The following is a 23877-nucleotide window of genomic DNA, read 5'->3' as shown; positions in this document are numbered from 1 at the left end:
CCCGGGAGTTATAAAAATGTTGATATATATATGTGATTTTTTTTTCTGACTGCGGTTTCAAAACCATGCACCAGAATCCACTTCTTTCAAGTCAGTAATACATTTTGGATGTGTACCTAGAGTTTAAAGAAGAAAAAACTGAACTTTTAGAATTTTCATTTTTTGACCAAAACGACAGCCCCGGGGGTTATAAACATGTTGATATGGTTGTGATTTTTTTTCTGACTGCGGTTTCAAAACCATGCACCAGAATGCACTTCTTTCAAGTCAGTAATACATTTTGGATGTGTACCTAGAGTTTAAAGCAGAAAAAACTGAACTTTTAGAATTTTCATTTTTTGACCAAAACGACAGCCCCGGGGGTTATAAACATGTTTATATGGTTGTGATTTTTTTTCTGACTGCGGTTTCAAAACCATGCACCAGAATGCACTTCTTTCAAGTCTTTAATACATTTTGGATGTGTACCTAGAGTTTAAAGCAGAAAAACAGGAACTTTTAGAATTTTCATTTTTTGACCAGAACGACAGCCCCGGGGGTTATAAACATGTTGATATGGATGTGATTTTTTTTCTGACTGCGGTTTCAAAACCATGCACCAGAATCCACTTCTTTCAACTCAGTAATACATTTTGGATGTGTACCTAGAGTTTAAAGCAGAAAAACAGGAACTTTTAGAATTTTCATTTTTTGACCAAAACGACAGCCCCGGGGGTTATAAACATGTTGATATGGATGTGATTTTTTTTCTGACTGCGGTTTCAAAACCTTGCACCAGAATCCACTTCTTTCAACTCAGTAATACATTTTGGATGTGTACCTAGAGTTTAAAGCAGAAAAACAGGAACTTTTAGAATTTTCATTTTTTGACCAAAACGACAGCCCCGGGAGTTATAAAAATGTTGATATATATGTGATTTTTTTTTCTGACTGCGGTTTCAAAACCATGCACCAGAATCCACTTCTTTCAAGTCAGTAATACATTTTGGATGTGTACCTAGAGTTTAAAGCAGAAAAAACTGAACTTTTAGAATTTTCATTTTTTGACCAAAACGACAGCCCCGGGGGTTATAAACATGTTGATATGGTTGTGATTTTTTTTCTGACTGCGGTTTCAAAACCATGCACCAGAATGCACTTCTTTCAAGTCAGTAATACATTTTGGATGTGTACCTAGAGTTTAAGGCAGAAAAACAGGAACTTTTAGAATTTTCATTTTTTGACCAAAACGACAGCCCCGGGGATTATAAACATGTTGATATGGTTGTGATTTTTTTTCTGACTGCGGTTTCAAAACCATGCACCAGAATGCACTTCTTTCAAGTCAGTAATACATTTTGGATGTGTACCTAGAGTTTAAAGCAGAAAAACAGGAACTTTTAGAATTTTCATTTTTTGACCAGAACGACAGCCCCGGGGGTTATAAACATGTTGATATGGATGTGATTTTTTTTCTGACTGCGGTTTCAAAACCATGCACCAGAATCCACTTCTTTCAACTCAGTCATACATTTTGGATGTGTACCTAGAGTTTAAAGCAGAAAAACAGGAACTTTTAGAATTTTCATTTTTTGACCAAAACGACAGCCCCGGGGGTTATAAACATGTTGATATGGATGTGATTTTTTTTCTGACTGCGGTTTCAAAACCATGCACCAGAATCCACTTCTTTCAACTCAGTAATACATTTTGGATGTGTACCTAGAGTTTAAAGCAGAAAAACAGGAACTTTTAGAATTTTCATTTTTTGACCAAAACGACAGCCCCGGGGGTTATAAACATGTTGATATATATGTGATTTTTTTTTCTGACTGCGGTTTCAAAACCATGCACCAGAATCCACTTCTTTCAAGTCAGTAATACATTTTGGATGTGTACCTAGAGTTTAAAGCAGAAAAAACTGAACTTTTAGAATTTTCCTTTTTTGACCAAAACGACAGCCCCGGGGGTTATAAACATGTTGACATGGATGTGATTTTTTTTCTGACTGCGGTTTCAAAACCATGCACCAGAATCCACTTCTTTCAACTCAGTAATACATTTTGGATGTGTACCTAGAGTTTAAAGCAGAAAAACAGGAACTTTTAGAATTTTCATTTTTTGACCAAAACTACAGCCCCGGGGGTTATAAACATGTTGATATGGATGTGATTTTTTTTCTGACTGCGGTTTCAAAACCATGCACCAGAATCCACTTCTTTCAACTCAGTAATACATTTTGGATGTGTACCTAGAGTTTAAAGCAGAAAAATAGGAACTTTTAGAATTTTCATTTTTTGACCAAAACGACAGCCCCGGGAGTTATAAAAATGTTGATATATATATGTGATTTTTTTTTCTGACTGCGGTTTCAAAACCATGCACCAGAATCCACTTCTTTCAACTCAGTAATACATTTTGGATGTGTACCTAGAGTTTAAAGCAGAAAAATAGGAACTTTTAGAATTTTCATTTTTTGACCAAAACGACAGCCCCGGGGGTTATAAACATGTTGATATGGTTGTGATTTTTTTCTGACTGCGGTTTCAAAACCATGCACCAGAATGCACTTCTTTCAAGTCAGTAATACATTTTGGATGTCTACCTAGAGTTTAAAGCAGAAAAACAGGAACTTTTAGAATTTTCATTTTTTGATCAGAACGACAGCCCCGGGGGTTATAAACATGTTGATATGGATGTGATTTTTTTTCTGACTGCGGTTTCAAAACCATGCACCAGAATGCACTTTTTTCAAGTCAGTAATACATTTTGGATGTGTACCTAGAGTTTAAAGCAGAAAAACAGGAACTTTTAGAATTTTCATTTTTTGACCAGAACGACAGCCCCGGGGGTTATAAACATGTTGATATGGATGTGATTTTTTTTCTGACTGCGGTTTCAAAACCATGCACCAGAATCCACTTCTTTCAACTCAGTAATACATTTTGGATGTGTACCTAGAGTTTAAAGCAGAAAAATAGGAACTTTTAGAATTTTCATTTTTTGACCAAAACGACAGCCCCGAGGGTTATAAACATGTTGATATGGATGTGATTTTTTTTCTGACTGAGGTTTCAAAACCATGCACCAGAATCCACTTCTTTCAACTCAGTAATACATTTTGGATGTGTACCTAGAGTTTAAAGCAGAAAAATAGGAACTTTTAGAATTTTCATTTTTTGACCAAAACGACAGCCCCGGGAGTTATAAAAATGTTGATATATATGTGATTTTTTTTTCTGACTGCGGTTTCAAAACCATGCACCAGAATCCACTTCTTTCAAGTCAGTAATACATTTTGGATGTGTACCTAGAGTTTAAAGCAGAAAAACAGGAACTTTTAGAATTTTCATTTTTTGACCAAAACGACAGCCCCGGGGGTTATAAACATGTTGATATGGATGTGATTTTTTTTCTGACTGCGGTTTCAAAACCATGCACCAGAATCCACTTCTTTCAACTCAGTAATACATTTTGGATGTGTACCTAGAGTTTAAAGCAGAAAAATAGGAACTTTTAGAATTTTCATTTTTTGACCAAAACGACAGCCCCGGGAGTTATAAAAATGTTGATACATATGTGATTTTTTTTTTCTGACTGCGGTTTCAAAACCATGCACCAGAATCCACTTCTTTCAACTCAGTAATACATTTTGGATGTGTACCTAGAGTTTAAAGCAGAAAAATAGGAACTTTTAGAATTTTCATTTTTTGACCAAAACGACAGCCCCGGGGGTTATAAACATGTTGATATGGTTGTGATTTTTTTTTCTGACTGCGGTTTCAAAACCATGCACCAGAATCCACTTCTTTCAAGTCAGTAATACATTTTGGATGTGTACCTAGAGTTTAAAGCAGAAAAAACTGAACTTTTAGAATTTTCATTTTTTGACCAAAACGACAGCCCCGGGGGTTATAAACATGTTGATATGGTTGTGATTTTTTTTCTGACTGCGGTTTCAAAACCATGCACCAGAATGCACTTCTTTCAAGTCAGTAATACATTTTGGATGTGTACCTAGAGTTTAAAGCAGAAAAACAGGAACTTTTAGAATTTTCATTTTTTGACCAGAACGACAGCCCCGGGGGTTATAAACATGTTGATATGGATGTGATTTTTTTTCTGACTGCGGTTTCAAAACCATGCACCAGAATCCACTTCTTTCAACTCAGTAATACATTTTGGATGTGTACCTAGAGTTTAAAGCAGAAAAACAGTAACTTTTAGAATTTTAATTTTTTGACCAAAACGACAGCCCCGGGGGTTATAAACATGTTGATATGGATGTGATTTTTTTTCTGACTGCGGTTTCAAAACCATGCACCAGAATCCACTTCTTTCAAGTCAGTAATACATTTTGGATGTGTACCTAGAGTTTAAAGCAGAAAAAACTGAACTTTTAGAATTTTCATTTTTTGACCAAAACGACAGCCCCGGGGGTTATAAACATGTTGACATGGATGTGATTTTTTTTCTGACTGCGGTTTCAAAACCATGCACCAGAATCCACTTCTTTCAACTCAGTAATACATTTTGGATGTGTACCTAGAGTTTAAAGCAGAAAAACAGGAACTTTTAGAATTTTCATTTTTTGACCAAAACGACAGCCCCGGGGGTTATAAACATGTTGATATGGATGTGATTTTTTTTCTGACTGCGGTTTCAAAACCATGCACCAGAATCCACTTCTTTCAACTCAGTAATACATTTTGGATGTGTACCTAGAGTTTAAAGCAGAAAAATAGGAACTTTTAGAATTTTCATTTTTTGACCAAAACGACAGCCCCGGGAGTTATAAAAATGTTGATATATATGTGATTTTTTTTTCTGACTGCGGTTTCAAAACCATGCACCAGAATCCACTTCTTTCAACTCAGTAATACATTTTGGATGTGTACCTAGAGTTTAAAGCAGAAAAATAGGAACTTTTAGAATTTTCATTTTTTGACCAAAACGACAGCCCCGGGGGTTATAAACATGTTGATATGGATGTGATTTTTTTTCTGACTGCGGTTTCAAAACCATGCACCAGAATGCACTTTTTTCAAGTCAGTAATACATTTTGGATGTGTACCTAGAGTTTAAAGCAGAAAAACAGGAACTTTTAGAATTTTCATTTTTTGACCAGAACGACAGCCCCGGGGGTTATAAACATGTTGATATGGATGTGATTTTTTTTCTGACTGCGGTTTCAAAACCATGCACCAGAATCCACTTCTTTCAACTCAGTAATACATTTTGGATGTGTACCTAGAGTTTAAAGCAGAAAAATAGGAACTTTTAGAATTTTCATTTTTTGACCAAAACGACAGCCCCGGGGGTTATAAACATGTTGATATGGATGTGATTTTTTTTCTGACTGAGGTTTCAAAACCATGCACCAGAATCCACTTCTTTCAACTCAGTAATACATTTTGGATGTGTACCTAGAGTTTAAAGCAGAAAAATAGGAACTTTTAGAATTTTCATTTTTTGACCAAAACGACAGCCCCGGGAGTTATAAAAATGTTGATATATATGTGATTTTTTTTTTGACTGCGGTTTCAAAACCATGCACCAGAATCCACTTCTTTCAAGTCAGTAATACATTTTGGATGTGTACCTAGAGTTTAAAGCAGAAAAACAGGAACTTTTAGAATTTTCATTTTTTGACCAAAACGACAGCCCCGGGGGTTATAAACATGTTGATATGGATGTGATTTTTTTTCTGACTGCGGTTTCAAAACCATGCACCAGAATCCACTTCTTTCAACTCAGTAATACATTTTGGATGTGTACCTAGAGTTTAAAGCAGAAAAATAGGAACTTTTAGAATTTTCATTTTTTGACCAAAACGACAGCCCCGGGAGTTATAAAAATGTTGATATATATGTGATTTTTTTTTTCTGACTGCGGTTTCAAAACCATGCACCAGAATCCACTTCTTTCAACTCAGTAATACATTTTGGATGTGTACCTAGAGTTTAAAGCAGAAAAATAGGAACTTTTAGAATTTTCATTTTTTGACCAGAACGACAGCCCCGGGGGTTATAAACATGTTGATATGGATGTGATTTTTTTTCTGACTGCGGTTTCAAAACCATGCACCAGAATCCACTTCTTTCAACTCAGTAATACATTTTGGATGTGTACCTAGAGTTTAAAGCAGAAAAATAGGAACTTTTAGAATTTTCATTTTTTGACCAAAACGACAGCCCCGGGGGTTATAAACATGTTGATATGGATGTGATTTTTTTTCTGACTGAGGTTTCAAAACCATGCACCAGAATCCACTTCTTTCAACTCAGTAATACATTTTGGATGTGTACCTAGAGTTTAAAGCAGAAAAATAGGAACTTTTAGAATTTTCATTTTTTGACCAAAACGACAGCCCCGGGAGTTATAAAAATGTTGATATATATGTGATTTTTTTTTCTGACTGCGGTTTCAAAACCATGCACCAGAATCCACTTCTTTCAAGTCAGTAATACATTTTGGATGTGTACCTAGAGTTTAAAGCAGAAAAAACTGAACTTTTAGAATTTTCATTTTTTGACCAAAACGACAGCCCCGGGGGTTATAAACATGTTGATATGGTTGTGATTTTTTTTCTGACTGCGGTTTCAAAACCATGCACCAGAATGCACTTCTTTCAAGTCAGTAATACATTTTGGATGTGTACCTAGAGTTTAAAGCAGAAAAACAGGAACTTTTAGAATTTTCATTTTTTGACCAGAACGACAGCCCCGGGGGTTATAAACATGTTGATATGGATGTGATTTTTTTTCTGACTGTGGTTTCAAAACCATGCACCAGAATCCACTTCTTTCAACTCAGTAATACATTTTGGATGTGTACCTAGAGTTTAAAGCAGAAAAACAGTAACTTTTAGAATTTTAATTTTTTGACCAAAACGACAGCCCCGGGGGTTATAAACATGTTGATATGGATGTGATTTTTTTTCTGACTGCGGTTTCAAAACCATGCACCAGAATCCACTTCTTTCAACTCAGTAATACATTTTGGATGTGTACCTAGAGTTTAAAGCAGAAAAATAGGAACTTTTAGAATTTTCATTTTTTGACCAAAACGACAGCCCCGGGAGTTATAAAAATGTTGATATATATGTGATTTTTTTTTCTGACTGCGGTTTCAAAACCATGCACCAGAATCCACTTCTTTCAAGTCAGTAATACATTTTGGATGTGTACCTAGAGTTTAAAGCAGAAAAAACTGAACTTTTAGAATTTTCATTTTTTGACCAAAACGACAGCCCCGGGGGTTATAAACATGTTGATATGGTTGTGATTTTTTTTCTGACTGCGGTTTCAAAACCATGCACCAGAATGCACTTCTTTCAAGTCAGTAATACATTTTGGATGTGTATCTAGAGTTTAAAGCAGAAAAACAGGAACTTTTAGAATTTTCATTTTTTGACCAAAACGACAGCCCCGGGGGTTATAAACATGTTGATATGGTTGTGATTTTTTTTCTGACTGCGGTTTCAAAACCATGCACCAGAATGCACTTCTTTCAAGTCAGTAATACATTTTGGATGTGTACCTAGAGTTTAAAGCAGAAAAACAGGAACTTTTAGAATTTTCATTTTTTGACCAAAACGACAGCCCCGGGAGTTATAAAAATGTTGATATATATGTGATTTTTTTTTCTGACTGCGGTTTCAAAACCATGCACCAGAATCCACTTCTTTCAAGTCAGTAATACATTTTGGATGTGTACCTAGAGTTTAAAGCAGAAAAAACTGAACTTTTAGAATTTTCATTTTTTGACCAAAACGACAGCCCCGGGGGTTATAAACATGTTGATATGGTTGTGATTTTTTTTCTGACTGCGGTTTCAAAACCATGCACCAGAATGCACTTCTTTCAAGTCAGTAATACATTTTGGATGTGTACCTAGAGTTTAAAGCAGAAAAAACTGAACTTTTAGAATTTTCATTTTTTGACTAGAACGACAGCCCCGGGGGTTATAAACATGTTGATATGGATGTGATTTTTTTTCTGACTGCGGTTTCAAAACCATGCACCAGAATGCACTTCTTTCAACTCAGTAATACATTTTGGATGTGTACCTAGAGTTTAAAGCAGAAAAACAGGAACTTTTAGAATTTTCATTTTTTGACCAAAACGACAGCCCCGGGGGTTATAAACATGTTGATATGGATGTGATTTTTTTTCTGACTGCGGTTTCAAAACCTTGCACCAGAATCCACTTCTTTCAACTCAGTAATACATTTTGGATGTGTACCTAGAGTTTAAAGCAGAAAAACAGGAACTTTTAGAATTTTCATTTTTTGACCAAAACGACAGCCCCGGGAGTTATAAAAATGTTGATATATATGTGATTTTTTTTTCTGACTGCGGTTTCAAAACCATGCACCAGAATCCACTTCTTTCAAGTCAGTAATACATTTTGGATGTGTACCTAGAGTTTAAAGCAGAAAAAACTGAACTTTTAGAATTTTCATTTTTTGACCAAAACGACAGCCCCGGGGGTTATAAACATGTTGATATGGTTGTGATTTTTTTTCTGACTGCGGTTTCAAAACCATGCACCAGAATGCACTTCTTTCAACTCAGTAATACATTTTGGATGTGTACCTAGAGTTTAAAGCAGAAAAACAGGAACTTTTTGAATTTTCATTTTTTGACCAGAACGACAGCCCCGGGGGTTATAAACATGTTGATATGGATGTGATTTTTTTTCAAACTGCGGTTTCAAAACCTTGCACCAGAATCCACTTCTTTCAACTCAGTAATACATTTTGGATGTGTACCTAGAGTTTAAATTTTCATTTTTTGACCAAAACGACGGGGGTTATAAACATGTTGATATGGTTGTGATTTTTTTTCTGACTGCGGTTTCAAAACCATGCACCAGAATGCACTACTTTCAAGTCAGTAATACATTTTGGATGTGTACCTAGAGTTTAAAGCAGAAAAACAGGAACTTTTAGAATTTTCATTTTTTGACCAGAACGACAGCCCCGGGGGTTATAAACATGTTGATATGGATGTGATTTTTTTTCTGACTGCGGTTTCAAAACCTTGCACCAGAATCCACTTCTTTCAACTCAGTAATAAATTTTGGATGTGTACCTAGAGTTTAAATTTTCATTTTTTGACCAAAACGACGGGGGTTATAAACATGTTGATATGGTTGTGATTTTTTTTCTGACTGCGGTTTCAAAACCATGCACCAGAATGCACTACTTTCAAGTCAGTAATACATTTTGGATGTGTACCTAGAGTTTAAAGCAGAAAAACAGGAACTTTTAGAATTTTCATTTTTTGACCAGAACGACAGCCCCGGGGGTTATAAACATGTTGATATGGATGTGATTTTTTTTCTGACTGCGGTTTCAAAACCTTGCACCAGAATCCACTTCTTTCAACTCAGTAATACATTTTGGATGTGTACCTAGAGTTTAAAGCAGAAAAACAGGAACTTTTAGAATTTTCATTTTTTGACCAAAACGACAGCCCCGGGAGTTATAAAAATGTTGATATATATGTGATTTTTTTTTCTGACTGCGGTTTCAAAACCATGCACCAGAATCCACTTCTTTCAACTCAGTAATACATTTTGGATGTGTACCTAGAGTTTAAAGCAGAAAAACAGGAACTTTTAGAATTTTCATTTTTTGACCAAAACGACAGCCCCGGGGGTTATAAACATGTTGATATGGATGTGATTTTTTTTCTGACTGCGGTTTCAAAACCTTGCACCAGAATCCACTTCTTTCAACTCAGTAATACATTTTGGATGTGTACCTAGAGTTTAAAGCAGAAAAACAGGAACTTTTAGAATTTTCATTTTTTGACCAAAACGACAGCCCCGGGAGTTATAAAAATGTTGATATATATGTGATTTTTTTTTCTGACTGCGGTTTCAAAACCATGCACCAGAATCCACTTCTTTCAAGTCAGTAATACATTTTGGATGTGTACCTAGAGTTTAAAGCAGAAAAAACTGAACTTTTAGAATTTTCATTTTTTGACCAAAACGACAGCCCCGGGGGTTATAAACATGTTGATATGGTTGTGATTTTTTTTCTGACTGCGGTTTCAAAACCATGCACCAGAATGCACTTCTTTCAAGTCAGTAATACATTTTGGATGTGTACCTAGAGTTTAAGGCAGAAAAACAGGAACTTTTAGAATTTTCATTTTTTGACCAAAACGACAGCCCCGGGGATTATAAACATGTTGATATGGTTGTGATTTTTTTTCTGACTGCGGTTTCAAAACCATGCACCAGAATGCACTTCTTTCAAGTCAGTAATACATTTTGGATGTGTACCTAGAGTTTAAAGCAGAAAAACAGGAACTTTTAGAATTTTCATTTTTTGACCAGAACGACAGCCCCGGGGGTTATAAACATGTTGATATGGATGTGATTTTTTTTCTGACTGCGGTTTCAAAACCATGCACCAGAATCCACTTCTTTCAACTCAGTCATACATTTTGGATGTGTACCTAGAGTTTAAAGCAGAAAAACAGGAACTTTTAGAATTTTCATTTTTTGACCAAAACGACAGCCCCGGGGGTTATAAACATGTTGATATGGATGTGATTTTTTTTCTGACTGCGGTTTCAAAACCATGCACCAGAATCCACTTCTTTCAACTCAGTAATACATTTTGGATGTGTACCTAGAGTTTAAAGCAGAAAAACAGGAACTTTTAGAATTTTCATTTTTTGACCAAAACGACAGCCCCGGGGGTTATAAACATGTTGATATATATGTGATTTTTTTTTCTGACTGCGGTTTCAAAACCATGCACCAGAATCCACTTCTTTCAAGTCAGTAATACATTTTGGATGTGTACCTAGAGTTTAAAGCAGAAAAAACTGAACTTTTAGAATTTTCCTTTTTTGACCAAAACGACAGCCCCGGGGGTTATAAACATGTTGACATGGATGTGATTTTTTTTCTGACTGCGGTTTCAAAACCATGCACCAGAATCCACTTCTTTCAACTCAGTAATACATTTTGGATGTGTACCTAGAGTTTAAAGCAGAAAAACAGGAACTTTTAGAATTTTCATTTTTTGACCAAAACTACAGCCCCGGGGGTTATAAACATGTTGATATGGATGTGATTTTTTTTCTGACTGCGGTTTCAAAACCATGCACCAGAATCCACTTCTTTCAACTCAGTAATACATTTTGGATGTGTACCTAGAGTTTAAAGCAGAAAAATAGGAACTTTTAGAATTTTCATTTTTTGACCAAAACGACAGCCCCGGGAGTTATAAAAATGTTGATATATATATGTGATTTTTTTTTCTGACTGCGGTTTCAAAACCATGCACCAGAATCCACTTCTTTCAACTCAGTAATACATTTTGGATGTGTACCTAGAGTTTAAAGCAGAAAAATAGGAACTTTTAGAATTTTCATTTTTTGACCAAAACGACAGCCCCGGGGGTTATAAACATGTTGATATGGTTGTGATTTTTTTCTGACTGCGGTTTCAAAACCATGCACCAGAATGCACTTCTTTCAAGTCAGTAATACATTTTGGATGTCTACCTAGAGTTTAAAGCAGAAAAACAGGAACTTTTAGAATTTTCATTTTTTGATCAGAACGACAGCCCCGGGGGTTATAAACATGTTGATATGGATGTGATTTTTTTTCTGACTGCGGTTTCAAAACCATGCACCAGAATGCACTTTTTTCAAGTCAGTAATACATTTTGGATGTGTACCTAGAGTTTAAAGCAGAAAAACAGGAACTTTTAGAATTTTCATTTTTTGACCAGAACGACAGCCCCGGGGGTTATAAACATGTTGATATGGATGTGATTTTTTTTCTGACTGCGGTTTCAAAACCATGCACCAGAATCCACTTCTTTCAACTCAGTAATACATTTTGGATGTGTACCTAGAGTTTAAAGCAGAAAAATAGGAACTTTTAGAATTTTCATTTTTTGACCAAAACGACAGCCCCGAGGGTTATAAACATGTTGATATGGATGTGATTTTTTTTCTGACTGAGGTTTCAAAACCATGCACCAGAATCCACTTCTTTCAACTCAGTAATACATTTTGGATGTGTACCTAGAGTTTAAAGCAGAAAAATAGGAACTTTTAGAATTTTCATTTTTTGACCAAAACGACAGCCCCGGGAGTTATAAAAATGTTGATATATATGTGATTTTTTTTTCTGACTGCGGTTTCAAAACCATGCACCAGAATCCACTTCTTTCAAGTCAGTAATACATTTTGGATGTGTACCTAGAGTTTAAAGCAGAAAAACAGGAACTTTTAGAATTTTCATTTTTTGACCAAAACGACAGCCCCGGGGGTTATAAACATGTTGATATGGATGTGATTTTTTTTCTGACTGCGGTTTCAAAACCATGCACCAGAATCCACTTCTTTCAACTCAGTAATACATTTTGGATGTGTACCTAGAGTTTAAAGCAGAAAAATAGGAACTTTTAGAATTTTCATTTTTTGACCAAAACGACAGCCCCGGGAGTTATAAAAATGTTGATACATATGTGATTTTTTTTTTCTGACTGCGGTTTCAAAACCATGCACCAGAATCCACTTCTTTCAACTCAGTAATACATTTTGGATGTGTACCTAGAGTTTAAAGCAGAAAAATAGGAACTTTTAGAATTTTCATTTTTTGACCAAAACGACAGCCCCGGGGGTTATAAACATGTTGATATGGTTGTGATTTTTTTTTCTGACTGCGGTTTCAAAACCATGCACCAGAATCCACTTCTTTCAAGTCAGTAATACATTTTGGATGTGTACCTAGAGTTTAAAGCAGAAAAAACTGAACTTTTAGAATTTTCATTTTTTGACCAAAACGACAGCCCCGGGGGTTATAAACATGTTGATATGGTTGTGATTTTTTTTCTGACTGCGGTTTCAAAACCATGCACCAGAATGCACTTCTTTCAAGTCAGTAATACATTTTGGATGTGTACCTAGAGTTTAAAGCAGAAAAACAGGAACTTTTAGAATTTTCATTTTTTGACCAGAACGACAGCCCCGGGGGTTATAAACATGTTGATATGGATGTGATTTTTTTTCTGACTGCGGTTTCAAAACCATGCACCAGAATCCACTTCTTTCAACTCAGTAATACATTTTGGATGTGTACCTAGAGTTTAAAGCAGAAAAACAGTAACTTTTAGAATTTTAATTTTTTGACCAAAACGACAGCCCCGGGGGTTATAAACATGTTGATATGGATGTGATTTTTTTTCTGACTGCGGTTTCAAAACCATGCACCAGAATCCACTTCTTTCAAGTCAGTAATACATTTTGGATGTGTACCTAGAGTTTAAAGCAGAAAAAACTGAACTTTTAGAATTTTCATTTTTTGACCAAAACGACAGCCCCGGGGGTTATAAACATGTTGACATGGATGTGATTTTTTTTCTGACTGCGGTTTCAAAACCATGCACCAGAATCCACTTCTTTCAACTCAGTAATACATTTTGGATGTGTACCTAGAGTTTAAAGCAGAAAAACAGGAACTTTTAGAATTTTCATTTTTTGACCAAAACGACAGCCCCGGGGGTTATAAACATGTTGATATGGATGTGATTTTTTTTCTGACTGCGGTTTCAAAACCATGCACCAGAATCCACTTCTTTCAACTCAGTAATACATTTTGGATGTGTACCTAGAGTTTAAAGCAGAAAAATAGGAACTTTTAGAATTTTCATTTTTTGACCAAAACGACAGCCCCGGGAGTTATAAAAATGTTGATATATATGTGATTTTTTTTTCTGACTGCGGTTTCAAAACCATGCACCAGAATCCACTTCTTTCAACTCAGTAATACATTTTGGATGTGTACCTAGAGTTTAAAGCAGAAAAATAGGAACTTTTAGAATTTTCATTTTTTGACCAAAACGACAGCCCCGGGGGTTATAAACATGTTGATATGGATGTGATTTTTTTTCTGACTGCGGTTTCAAAACCATGCACCAGAATGCACTTTTTTCAAGTCAGTAATACATTTTGGATGTGTACCTAGAGTTTAAAGCAGAAAAACAGGAACTTTTAGAATTTTCATTTTTTGACCAGAACGACAGCCCCGGGGGTTATAAACATGTTGATATGGATGTGATTTTTTTTCTGACTGCGGTTTCAAAACCATGCACCAGAATCCACTTCTTTCAACTCAGTAATACATTTTGGATGTGTACCTAGAGTTTAAAGCAGAAAAATAGGAACTTTTAGAATTTTCATTTTTTGACCAAAACGACAGCCCCGGGGGTTATAAACATGTTGATATGGATGTGATTTTTTTTCTGACTGAGGTTTCAAAACCATGCACCAGAATCCACTTCTTTCAACTCAGTAATACATTTTGGATGTGTACCTAGAGTTTAAAGCAGAAAAATAGGAACTTTTAGAATTTTCATTTTTTGACCAAAACGACAGCCCCGGGAGTTATAAAAATGTTGATATATATGTGATTTTTTTTTTGACTGCGGTTTCAAAACCATGCACCAGAATCCACTTCTTTCAAGTCAGTAATACATTTTGGATGTGTACCTAGAGTTTAAAGCAGAAAAACAGGAACTTTTAGAATTTTCATTTTTTGACCAAAACGACAGCCCCGGGGGTTATAAACATGTTGATATGGATGTGATTTTTTTTCTGACTGCGGTTTCAAAACCATGCACCAGAATCCACTTCTTTCAACTCAGTAATACATTTTGGATGTGTACCTAGAGTTTAAAGCAGAAAAATAGGAACTTTTAGAATTTTCATTTTTTGACCAAAACGACAGCCCCGGGAGTTATAAAAATGTTGATATATATGTGATTTTTTTTTTCTGACTGCGGTTTCAAAACCATGCACCAGAATCCACTTCTTTCAACTCAGTAATACATTTTGGATGTGTACCTAGAGTTTAAAGCAGAAAAATAGGAACTTTTAGAATTTTCATTTTTTGACCAGAACGACAGCCCCGGGGGTTATAAACATGTTGATATGGATGTGATTTTTTTTCTGACTGCGGTTTCAAAACCATGCACCAGAATCCACTTCTTTCAACTCAGTAATACATTTTGGATGTGTACCTAGAGTTTAAAGCAGAAAAATAGGAACTTTTAGAATTTTCATTTTTTGACCAAAACGACAGCCCCGGGGGTTATAAACATGTTGATATGGATGTGATTTTTTTTCTGACTGAGGTTTCAAAACCATGCACCAGAATCCACTTCTTTCAACTCAGTAATACATTTTGGATGTGTACCTAGAGTTTAAAGCAGAAAAATAGGAACTTTTAGAATTTTCATTTTTTGACCAAAACGACAGCCCCGGGAGTTATAAAAATGTTGATATATATGTGATTTTTTTTTCTGACTGCGGTTTCAAAACCATGCACCAGAATCCACTTCTTTCAAGTCAGTAATACATTTTGGATGTGTACCTAGAGTTTAAAGCAGAAAAAACTGAACTTTTAGAATTTTCATTTTTTGACCAAAACGACAGCCCCGGGGGTTATAAACATGTTGATATGGTTGTGATTTTTTTTCTGACTGCGGTTTCAAAACCATGCACCAGAATGCACTTCTTTCAAGTCAGTAATACATTTTGGATGTGTACCTAGAGTTTAAAGCAGAAAAACAGGAACTTTTAGAATTTTCATTTTTTGACCAGAACGACAGCCCCGGGGGTTATAAACATGTTGATATGGATGTGATTTTTTTTCTGACTGTGGTTTCAAAACCATGCACCAGAATCCACTTCTTTCAACTCAGTAATACATTTTGGATGTGTACCTAGAGTTTAAAGCAGAAAAACAGTAACTTTTAGAATTTTAATTTTTTGACCAAAACGACAGCCCCGGGGGTTATAAACATGTTGATATGGATGTGATTTTTTTTCTGACTGCGGTTTCAAAACCATGCACCAGAATCCACTTCTTTCAACTCAGTAATACATTTTGGATGTGTACCTAGAGTTTAAAGCAGAAAAATAGGAACTTTTAGAATTTTCATTTTTTGACCAAAACGACAGCCCCGGGAGTTATAAAAATGTTGATATATATGTGATTTTTTTTTCTGACTGCGGTTTCAAAACCATGCACCAGAATCCACTTCTTTCAAGTCAGTAATACATTTTGGATGTGTACCTAGAGTTTAAAGCAGAAAAAACTGAACTTTTAGAATTTTCATTTTTTGACCAAAACGACAGCCCCGGGGGTTATAAACATGTTGATATGGTTGTGATTTTTTTTCTGACTGCGGTTTCAAAACCATGCACCAGAATGCACTTCTTTCAAGTCAGTAATACATTTTGGATGTGTATCTAGAGTTTAAAGCAGAAAAACAGGAACTTTTAGAATTTTCATTTTTTGACCAAAACGACAGCCCCGGGGGTTATAAACATGTTGATATGGTTGTGATTTTTTTTCTGACTGCGGTTTCAAAACCATGCACCAGAATGCACTTCTTTCAAGTCAGTAATACATTTTGGATGTGTACCTAGAGTTTAAAGCAGAAAAACAGGAACTTTTAGAATTTTCATTTTTTGACCAAAACGACAGCCCCGGGAGTTATAAAAATGTTGATATATATGTGATTTTTTTTTCTGACTGCGGTTTCAAAACCATGCACCAGAATCCACTTCTTTCAAGTCAGTAATACATTTTGGATGTGTACCTAGAGTTTAAAGCAGAAAAAACTGAACTTTTAGAATTTTCATTTTTTGACCAAAACGACAGCCCCGGGGGTTATAAACATGTTGATATGGTTGTGATTTTTTTTCTGACTGCGGTTTCAAAACCATGCACCAGAATGCACTTCTTTCAAGTCAGTAATACATTTTGGATGTGTACCTAGAGTTTAAAGCAGAAAAAACTGAACTTTTAGAATTTTCATTTTTTGACTAGAACGACAGCCCCGGGGGTTATAAACATGTTGATATGGATGTGATTTTTTTTCTGACTGCGGTTTCAAAACCATGCACCAGAATGCACTTCTTTCAACTCAGTAATACATTTTGGATGTGTACCTAGAGTTTAAAGCAGAAAAACAGGAACTTTTAGAATTTTCATTTTTTGACCAAAACGACAGCCCCGGGGGTTATAAACATGTTGATATGGATGTGATTTTTTTTCTGACTGCGGTTTCAAAACCTTGCACCAGAATCCACTTCTTTCAACTCAGTAATACATTTTGGATGTGTACCTAGAGTTTAAAGCAGAAAAACAGGAACTTTTAGAATTTTCATTTTTTGACCAAAACGACAGCCCCGGGAGTTATAAAAATGTTGATATATATGTGATTTTTTTTTCTGACTGCGGTTTCAAAACCATGCACCAGAATCCACTTCTTTCAAGTCAGTAATACATTTTGGATGTGTACCTAGAGTTTAAAGCAGAAAAAACTGAACTTTTAGAATTTTCATTTTTTGACCAAAACGACAGCCCCGGGGGTTATAAACATGTTGATATGGTTGTGATTTTTTTTCTGACTGCGGTTTCAAAACCATGCACCAGAATGCACTTCTTTCAACTCAGTAATACATTTTGGATGTGTACCTAGAGTTTAAAGCAGAAAAACAGGAACTTTTTGAATTTTCATTTTTTGACCAGAACGACAGCCCCGGGGGTTATAAACATGTTGATATGGATGTGATTTTTTTTCAAACTGCGGTTTCAAAACCTTGCACCAGAATCCACTTCTTTCAACTCAGTAATACATTTTGGATGTGTACCTAGAGTTTAAATTTTCATTTTTTGACCAAAACGACGGGGGTTATAAACATGTTGATATGGTTGTGATTTTTTTTCTGACTGCGGTTTCAAAACCATGCACCAGAATGCACTACTTTCAAGTCAGTAATACATTTTGGATGTGTACCTAGAGTTTAAAGCAGAAAAACAGGAACTTTTAGAATTTTCATTTTTTGACCAGAACGACAGCCCCGGGGGTTATAAACATGTTGATATGGATGTGATTTTTTTTCTGACTGCGGTTTCAAAACCTTGCACCAGAATCCACTTCTTTCAACTCAGTAATAAATTTTGGATGTGTACCTAGAGTTTAAATTTTCATTTTTTGACCAAAACGACGGGGGTTATAAACATGTTGATATGGTTGTGATTTTTTTTCTGACTGCGGTTTCAAAACCATGCACCAGAATGCACTACTTTCAAGTCAGTAATACATTTTGGATGTGTACCTAGAGTTTAAAGCAGAAAAACAGGAACTTTTAGAATTTTCATTTTTTGACCAGAACGACAGCCCCGGGGGTTATAAACATGTTGATATGGATGTGATTTTTTTTCTGACTGCGGTTTCAAAACCTTGCACCAGAATCCACTTCTTTCAACTCAGTAATACATTTTGGATGTGTACCTAGAGTTTAAAGCAGAAAAACAGGAACTTTTAGAATTTTCATTTTTTGACCAAAACGACAGCCCCGGGAGTTATAAAAATGTTGATATATATGTGATTTTTTTTTCTGACTGCGGTTTCAAAACCATGCACCAGAATCCACTTCTTTCAAGTCAGTAATACATTTTGGATGTGTACCTAGAGTTTAAAGCAGAAAAAACTGAACTTTTAGAATTTTCATTTTTTGACCAAAACGACAGCCCCGGGGTTATAAACATGTTGATATGGTTGTGATTTTTTTTCTGACTGCGGTTTCAAAACCATGCACCAGAATGCACTTCTTTCAAGTCAGTAATACATTTTGGATGTGTACCTAGAGTTTAAAGCAGAAAAACAGGAACTTTTAGAATTTTCATTTTTTGACCAGAACGACAGCCCCGGGGGTTATAAACATGTTGATATGGATGTGATTTTTTTTCTGACTGCGGTTTCAAAACCATGCACCAGAATCCACTTCTTTCAACTCAGTAATACATTTTGGATGTGTACCTAGAGTTTAAAGCAGAAAAATAGGAACTTTTAGAATTTTCATTTTTTGACCAAAACGACAGCCCCGGGAGTTATAAAAATGTTGATATATATATGTGATTTTTTTTTCTGACTGCGGTTTCAAAACCATGCACCAGAATCCACTTCTTTCAAGTCAGTAATACATTTTGGATGTGTACCTAGAGTTTAAAGCAGAAAAAACTGAACTTTTAGAATTTTCATTTTTTGACCAAAACGACAGCCCCGGGGGTTATAAACATGTTGATATGGTTGTAATTTTTTTTCTGACTGCGGTTTCAAAACCATGCACCAGAATGCACTTCTTTCAAGTCAGTAATACATTTTGGATGTGTACCTAGAGTTTAAAGCAGAAAAACAGGAACTTTTAGAATTTTCATTTTTTGACCAAAACGACAGCCCCGGGGGTTATAAACATGTTGATATGGTTGTGATTTTTTTTCTGACTGCGGTTTCAAAACCATGCACCAGAATGCACTTCTTTCAAGTCAGTAATACATTTTGGATGTGTACCTAGAGTTTAAAGCAGAAAAACAGGAACTTTTAGAATTTTCATTTTTTGACCTGAACGACAGCCCCGGGGGCTATAAACATGTTGATATGGATGTGATTTTTTTTCTGACTGCGGTTTCAAAACCATGCACCAGAATCCACTTCTTTCAACTCAGTAATACATTTTGGATGTGTACCTAGAGTTTAAAGCAGAAAAACAGGAACTTTTAGAATTTTCATTTTTTGACCAAAACGACAGCCCCGGGGGTTATAAACATGTTGATATGGATGTGATTTTTTTTCTGACTGCGGTTTCAAAACCTTGCACCAGAATCCACTTCTTTCAACTCAGTAATACATTTTGGATGTGTACCTAGAGTTTAAAGCAGAAAAACAGGAACTTTTAGAATTTTCATTTTTTGACCAAAACGACAGCCCCGGGGGTTATAAACATGTTGATATGGTTGTGATTTTTTTTCTGACTGCGGTTTCAAAACCATGCACCAGAATGCACTTCTTTCAAGTCAGTAATACATTTTGGATGTGTACCTAGAGTTTAAAGCAGAAAAACAGGAACTTTTAGAATTTTCATTTTTTGACCAGAACGACAGCCCCGGGGGTTATAAACATGTTGATATGGATGTGATTTTTTTTCTGACTGCGGTTTCAAAACCATGCACCAGAATCCACTTCTTTCAACTCAGTAATACATTTTGGATGTGTACCTAGAGTTTAAAGCAGAAAAAACTGAACTTTTAGAATTTTCATTTTTTGACCAAAACGACAGCCCCGGGGGTTATAAACATGTTGATATGGTTGTGATTTTTTTTCTGACTGCGGTTTCATAACCATGCACCAGAATGCACTTCTTTCAAGTCAGTAATACATTTTGGATGTGGACCTAGAGTTTAAAGCAGAAAAACAGGAACTTTTAGAATTTTCATTTTTTGACCAGAACGACAGCCCCGTGGGTTATAAACATGTTGATATGGATGTGATTTTTTTTCTGACTGCGGTTTCAAAACCATGCACCAGAATCCACTTCTTTCAACTCAGTAATACATTTTGGATGTGTACCTAGAGTTTAAAGCAGAAAAACAGGAACTTTTAGAATTTTCATTTTTTGACCAAAACGACAGCCCCGGGGGTTATAAACATGTTGATATGGTTGTGATTTTTTTTCTGACTGCGGTTTCAAAACCATGCACCAGAATCCACTTCTTTCAACTCAGTAATACATTTTGGATGTGTACCTAGAGTTTAAAGCAGAAAAATAGGAACTTTTAGAATTTTCATTTTTTGACCAAAACGACAGCCCCGGGGGTTATAAACATGTTGATATGGTTGTGATTTTTTTTCTGACTGCGGTTTCAAAACCATGCACCAGAATGCACTTCTTTCAAGTCAGTAATACATTTTGGATGTGTACCTAGAGTTTAAAGCAGAAAAACAGGAACTTTTAGAATTTTCATTTTTTGACCAGAACGACAGCCCCGGGGGTTATAAACATGTTGATATGGATGTGATTTTTTTTCTGACTGCGGTTTCAAAACCATGCACCAGAATCCACTTCTTTCAACTCAGTAATACATTTTGGATGTGTACCTAGAGTTTAAAGCAGAAAAACAGGAACTTTTAGAATTTTCATTTGTTGACCAAAACGACAGCCCCGGGGGTTATAAACATGTTGATATGGATGTGATTTTTTTTCTGACTGCGGTTTCAAAACCATGCACCAGAATCCACTTCTTTCAACTCAGTAATACATTTTGGATGTGTACCTAGAGTTTAAAGCAGAAAAATAGGAACTTTTAGAATTTTCATTTTTTGACCAAAACGACAGCCCCGGGAGTTATAAAAATGTTGATATATATGTGATTTTTTTTTTCTGACTGCGGTTTCAAAACCATGCACCAGAATCCACTTCTTTCAAGTCAGTAATACATTTTGGATGTGTACCTAGAGTTTAAAGCAGAAAAAACTGAACTTTTAGAATTTTAATTCTTTGACCAAAACGACAGCCCCGGGGGTAATAAACATGTTGATATGGTTGTGATTTTTTTTCTGACTGCGGTTTCAAAACCATGCACCAGAATGCACTTCTTTCAAGTCAGTAATTAATTTTGGATGTGTACCTAGAGTTTAAAGCAGAAAAACAGGAACTTTTAGAATTTTCATTTTTTGACCAGAACGACAGCCCCGGGGGTTATAAACATGTTGATATGGATGTGATTTTTTTTCTGACTGCGGTTTCAAAACCATGCACCAGAATCCACTTCTTTCAACTCAGTAATACATTTTGGATGTGTACCTAGAGTTTAAAGCAGAAAAACAGGAACTTTTAGAATTTTCATTTTTTGACCAAAACGACAGCCCCGGGGGTTATAAACATGTTGATATGGATGTGATTTTTTTTCTGACTGCGGTTTCAAAACCTTGCACCAGAATCCACTTCTTTCAACTCAGTAATACATTTTGGATGTGTACCTAGAGTTTAAAGCAGAAAAACCGGAACTTTTAGAATTTTCATTTTTTGACCAAAACGACAGCCCCGGGAGTTATAAAAATGTTGATATATATGTGATTTTTTTTCTGACTGCGGTTTCAAAACCATGCACCAGAATCCACTTCTTTCAAGTCAGTAATACATTTTGGATGTGTACCTAGAGTTTAAAGCAGAAAAAACTGAACTTTTAGAATTTTCATTTTTTGACCAAAACGACAGCCCCGGGGGTTATAAACATGTTGATATGGTTGTGATTTTTTTTCTGACTGCGGTTTCAAAACCATGCACCAGAATGCACTTCTTTCAAGTCAGTAATACATTTTGGATGTGTACCTAGAGTTTAAAGCAGAAAAACAGGAACTTTTAGAATTTTCATTTTTTGACCAGAACGACAGCCCCGGGGATTATAAACATGTTGATATGGATGTGATTTTTTTTCTGACTGCGGTTTCAAAACCATGCACCAGAATCCACTTCTTTCAACTCAGTAATACATTTTGGATGTGTACCTAGAGTTTAAAGCAGAAAAACAGGAACTTTTAGAATTTTCATTTTTTGACCAAAACGACAGCCCCGGGAGTTATAAAAATGTTGATATATATGTGATTTTTTTTTCTGACTGCGGTTTCAAAGCCATGCACCAGAATCCACTTCTTTCAAGTCAGTAATACATTTTGGATGTGTACCTAGAGTTTAAAGCAGAAAAAACTGATCTTTTAGAATTTTCATTTTTTGACCAAAACGACAGCCCCGGGAGTTATAAACATGTTGATATGGTTGTGATTTTTTTTCTGACTGCGGTTTCAAAACCATGCACCAGAATGCACTTCTTTCAAGTCAGTAATACATTTTGGATGTGTACCTAGAGTTTAAAGCAGAAAAACAGGAACTTTTAGAATTTTCATTTTTTGACCAGAACGACAGCCCCGGGGGTTATAAACATGTTGATATGGATGTGATTTTTTTTCTGACTGCGGTTTCAAAACCATGCACCAGAATCCACTTCTTTCAACTCAGTAATACATTTTGGATGTGTACCTAGAGTTTAAAGCAGAAAAACAGGAACTTTTAGAATTTTCATTTTTTGACCAAAACGACAGCCCCGGGGGTTATAAACATGTTGATATGGATGTGATTTTTTTTCTGACTGCGGTTTCAAAACCATGCACCAGAATCCACTTCTTTCAACTCAGTAATACATTTTGGATGTGTACCTAGAGTTTAAAGCAGAAAAATAGGAACTTTTAGAATTTTCATTTTTTGACCAAAACGACAGCCCCGGGAGTTATAAAAATGTTGATATATATGTGATTTTTTTTTCTGACTGCGGTTTCAAAACCATGCACCAGAATCCACTTCTTTCAAGTCAGTAATACATTTTGGATGTGTACCTAGAGTTTAAAGCAGAAAAAACTGAACTTTTAGAATTTTCATTTTTTGACCAAAACGACAGCCCCGGGGGTTATAAACATGTTGATATGGTTGTGATTTTTTTTCTGACTGCGGTTTCAAAACCATGCACCAGAATGCACTTCTTTCAAGTCAGTAATACATTTTGGATGTGTACCTAGAGTTTAAAGCAGAAAAACAGGAACTTTTAGAATTTTCATTTTTTGACCAAAACGACAGCCCCGGGGGTTATAAACATGTTGATATGGTTGTGATTTTTTTTCTGACTGCGGTTTCAAAACCTTGCACCAGAATCCACTTCTTTCAACTCAGTAATACATTTTGGATGTGTACCTAGAGTTTAAAGCAGAAAAACAGGAACTTTTAGAATTTTCATTTTTTGACCAAAACGACAGCCCCGGGAGTTATAAAAATGTTGATATATATGTGATTTTTTTTCTGACTGCGGTTTCAAAACTATGCACCAGAATCCACTTCTTTCAAGTCAGTAATACATTTTGGATGTGTACCTAGAGTTTAAAGCAGAAAAAACTGAACTTTTAGAATTTTCATTTTTTGACCAGAACGACAGCCCCGGGGGTTATAAACATGT

Source organism: Crinia signifera, chromosome 11 (assembly GCF_055691185.1).
Source record: "Crinia signifera chromosome 11, ASM5569118v1, whole genome shotgun sequence".
Lineage (NCBI taxonomy): Eukaryota > Metazoa > Chordata > Amphibia > Anura > Myobatrachidae > Crinia > Crinia signifera.
This window is presented reverse-complemented; position numbering follows the sequence as displayed.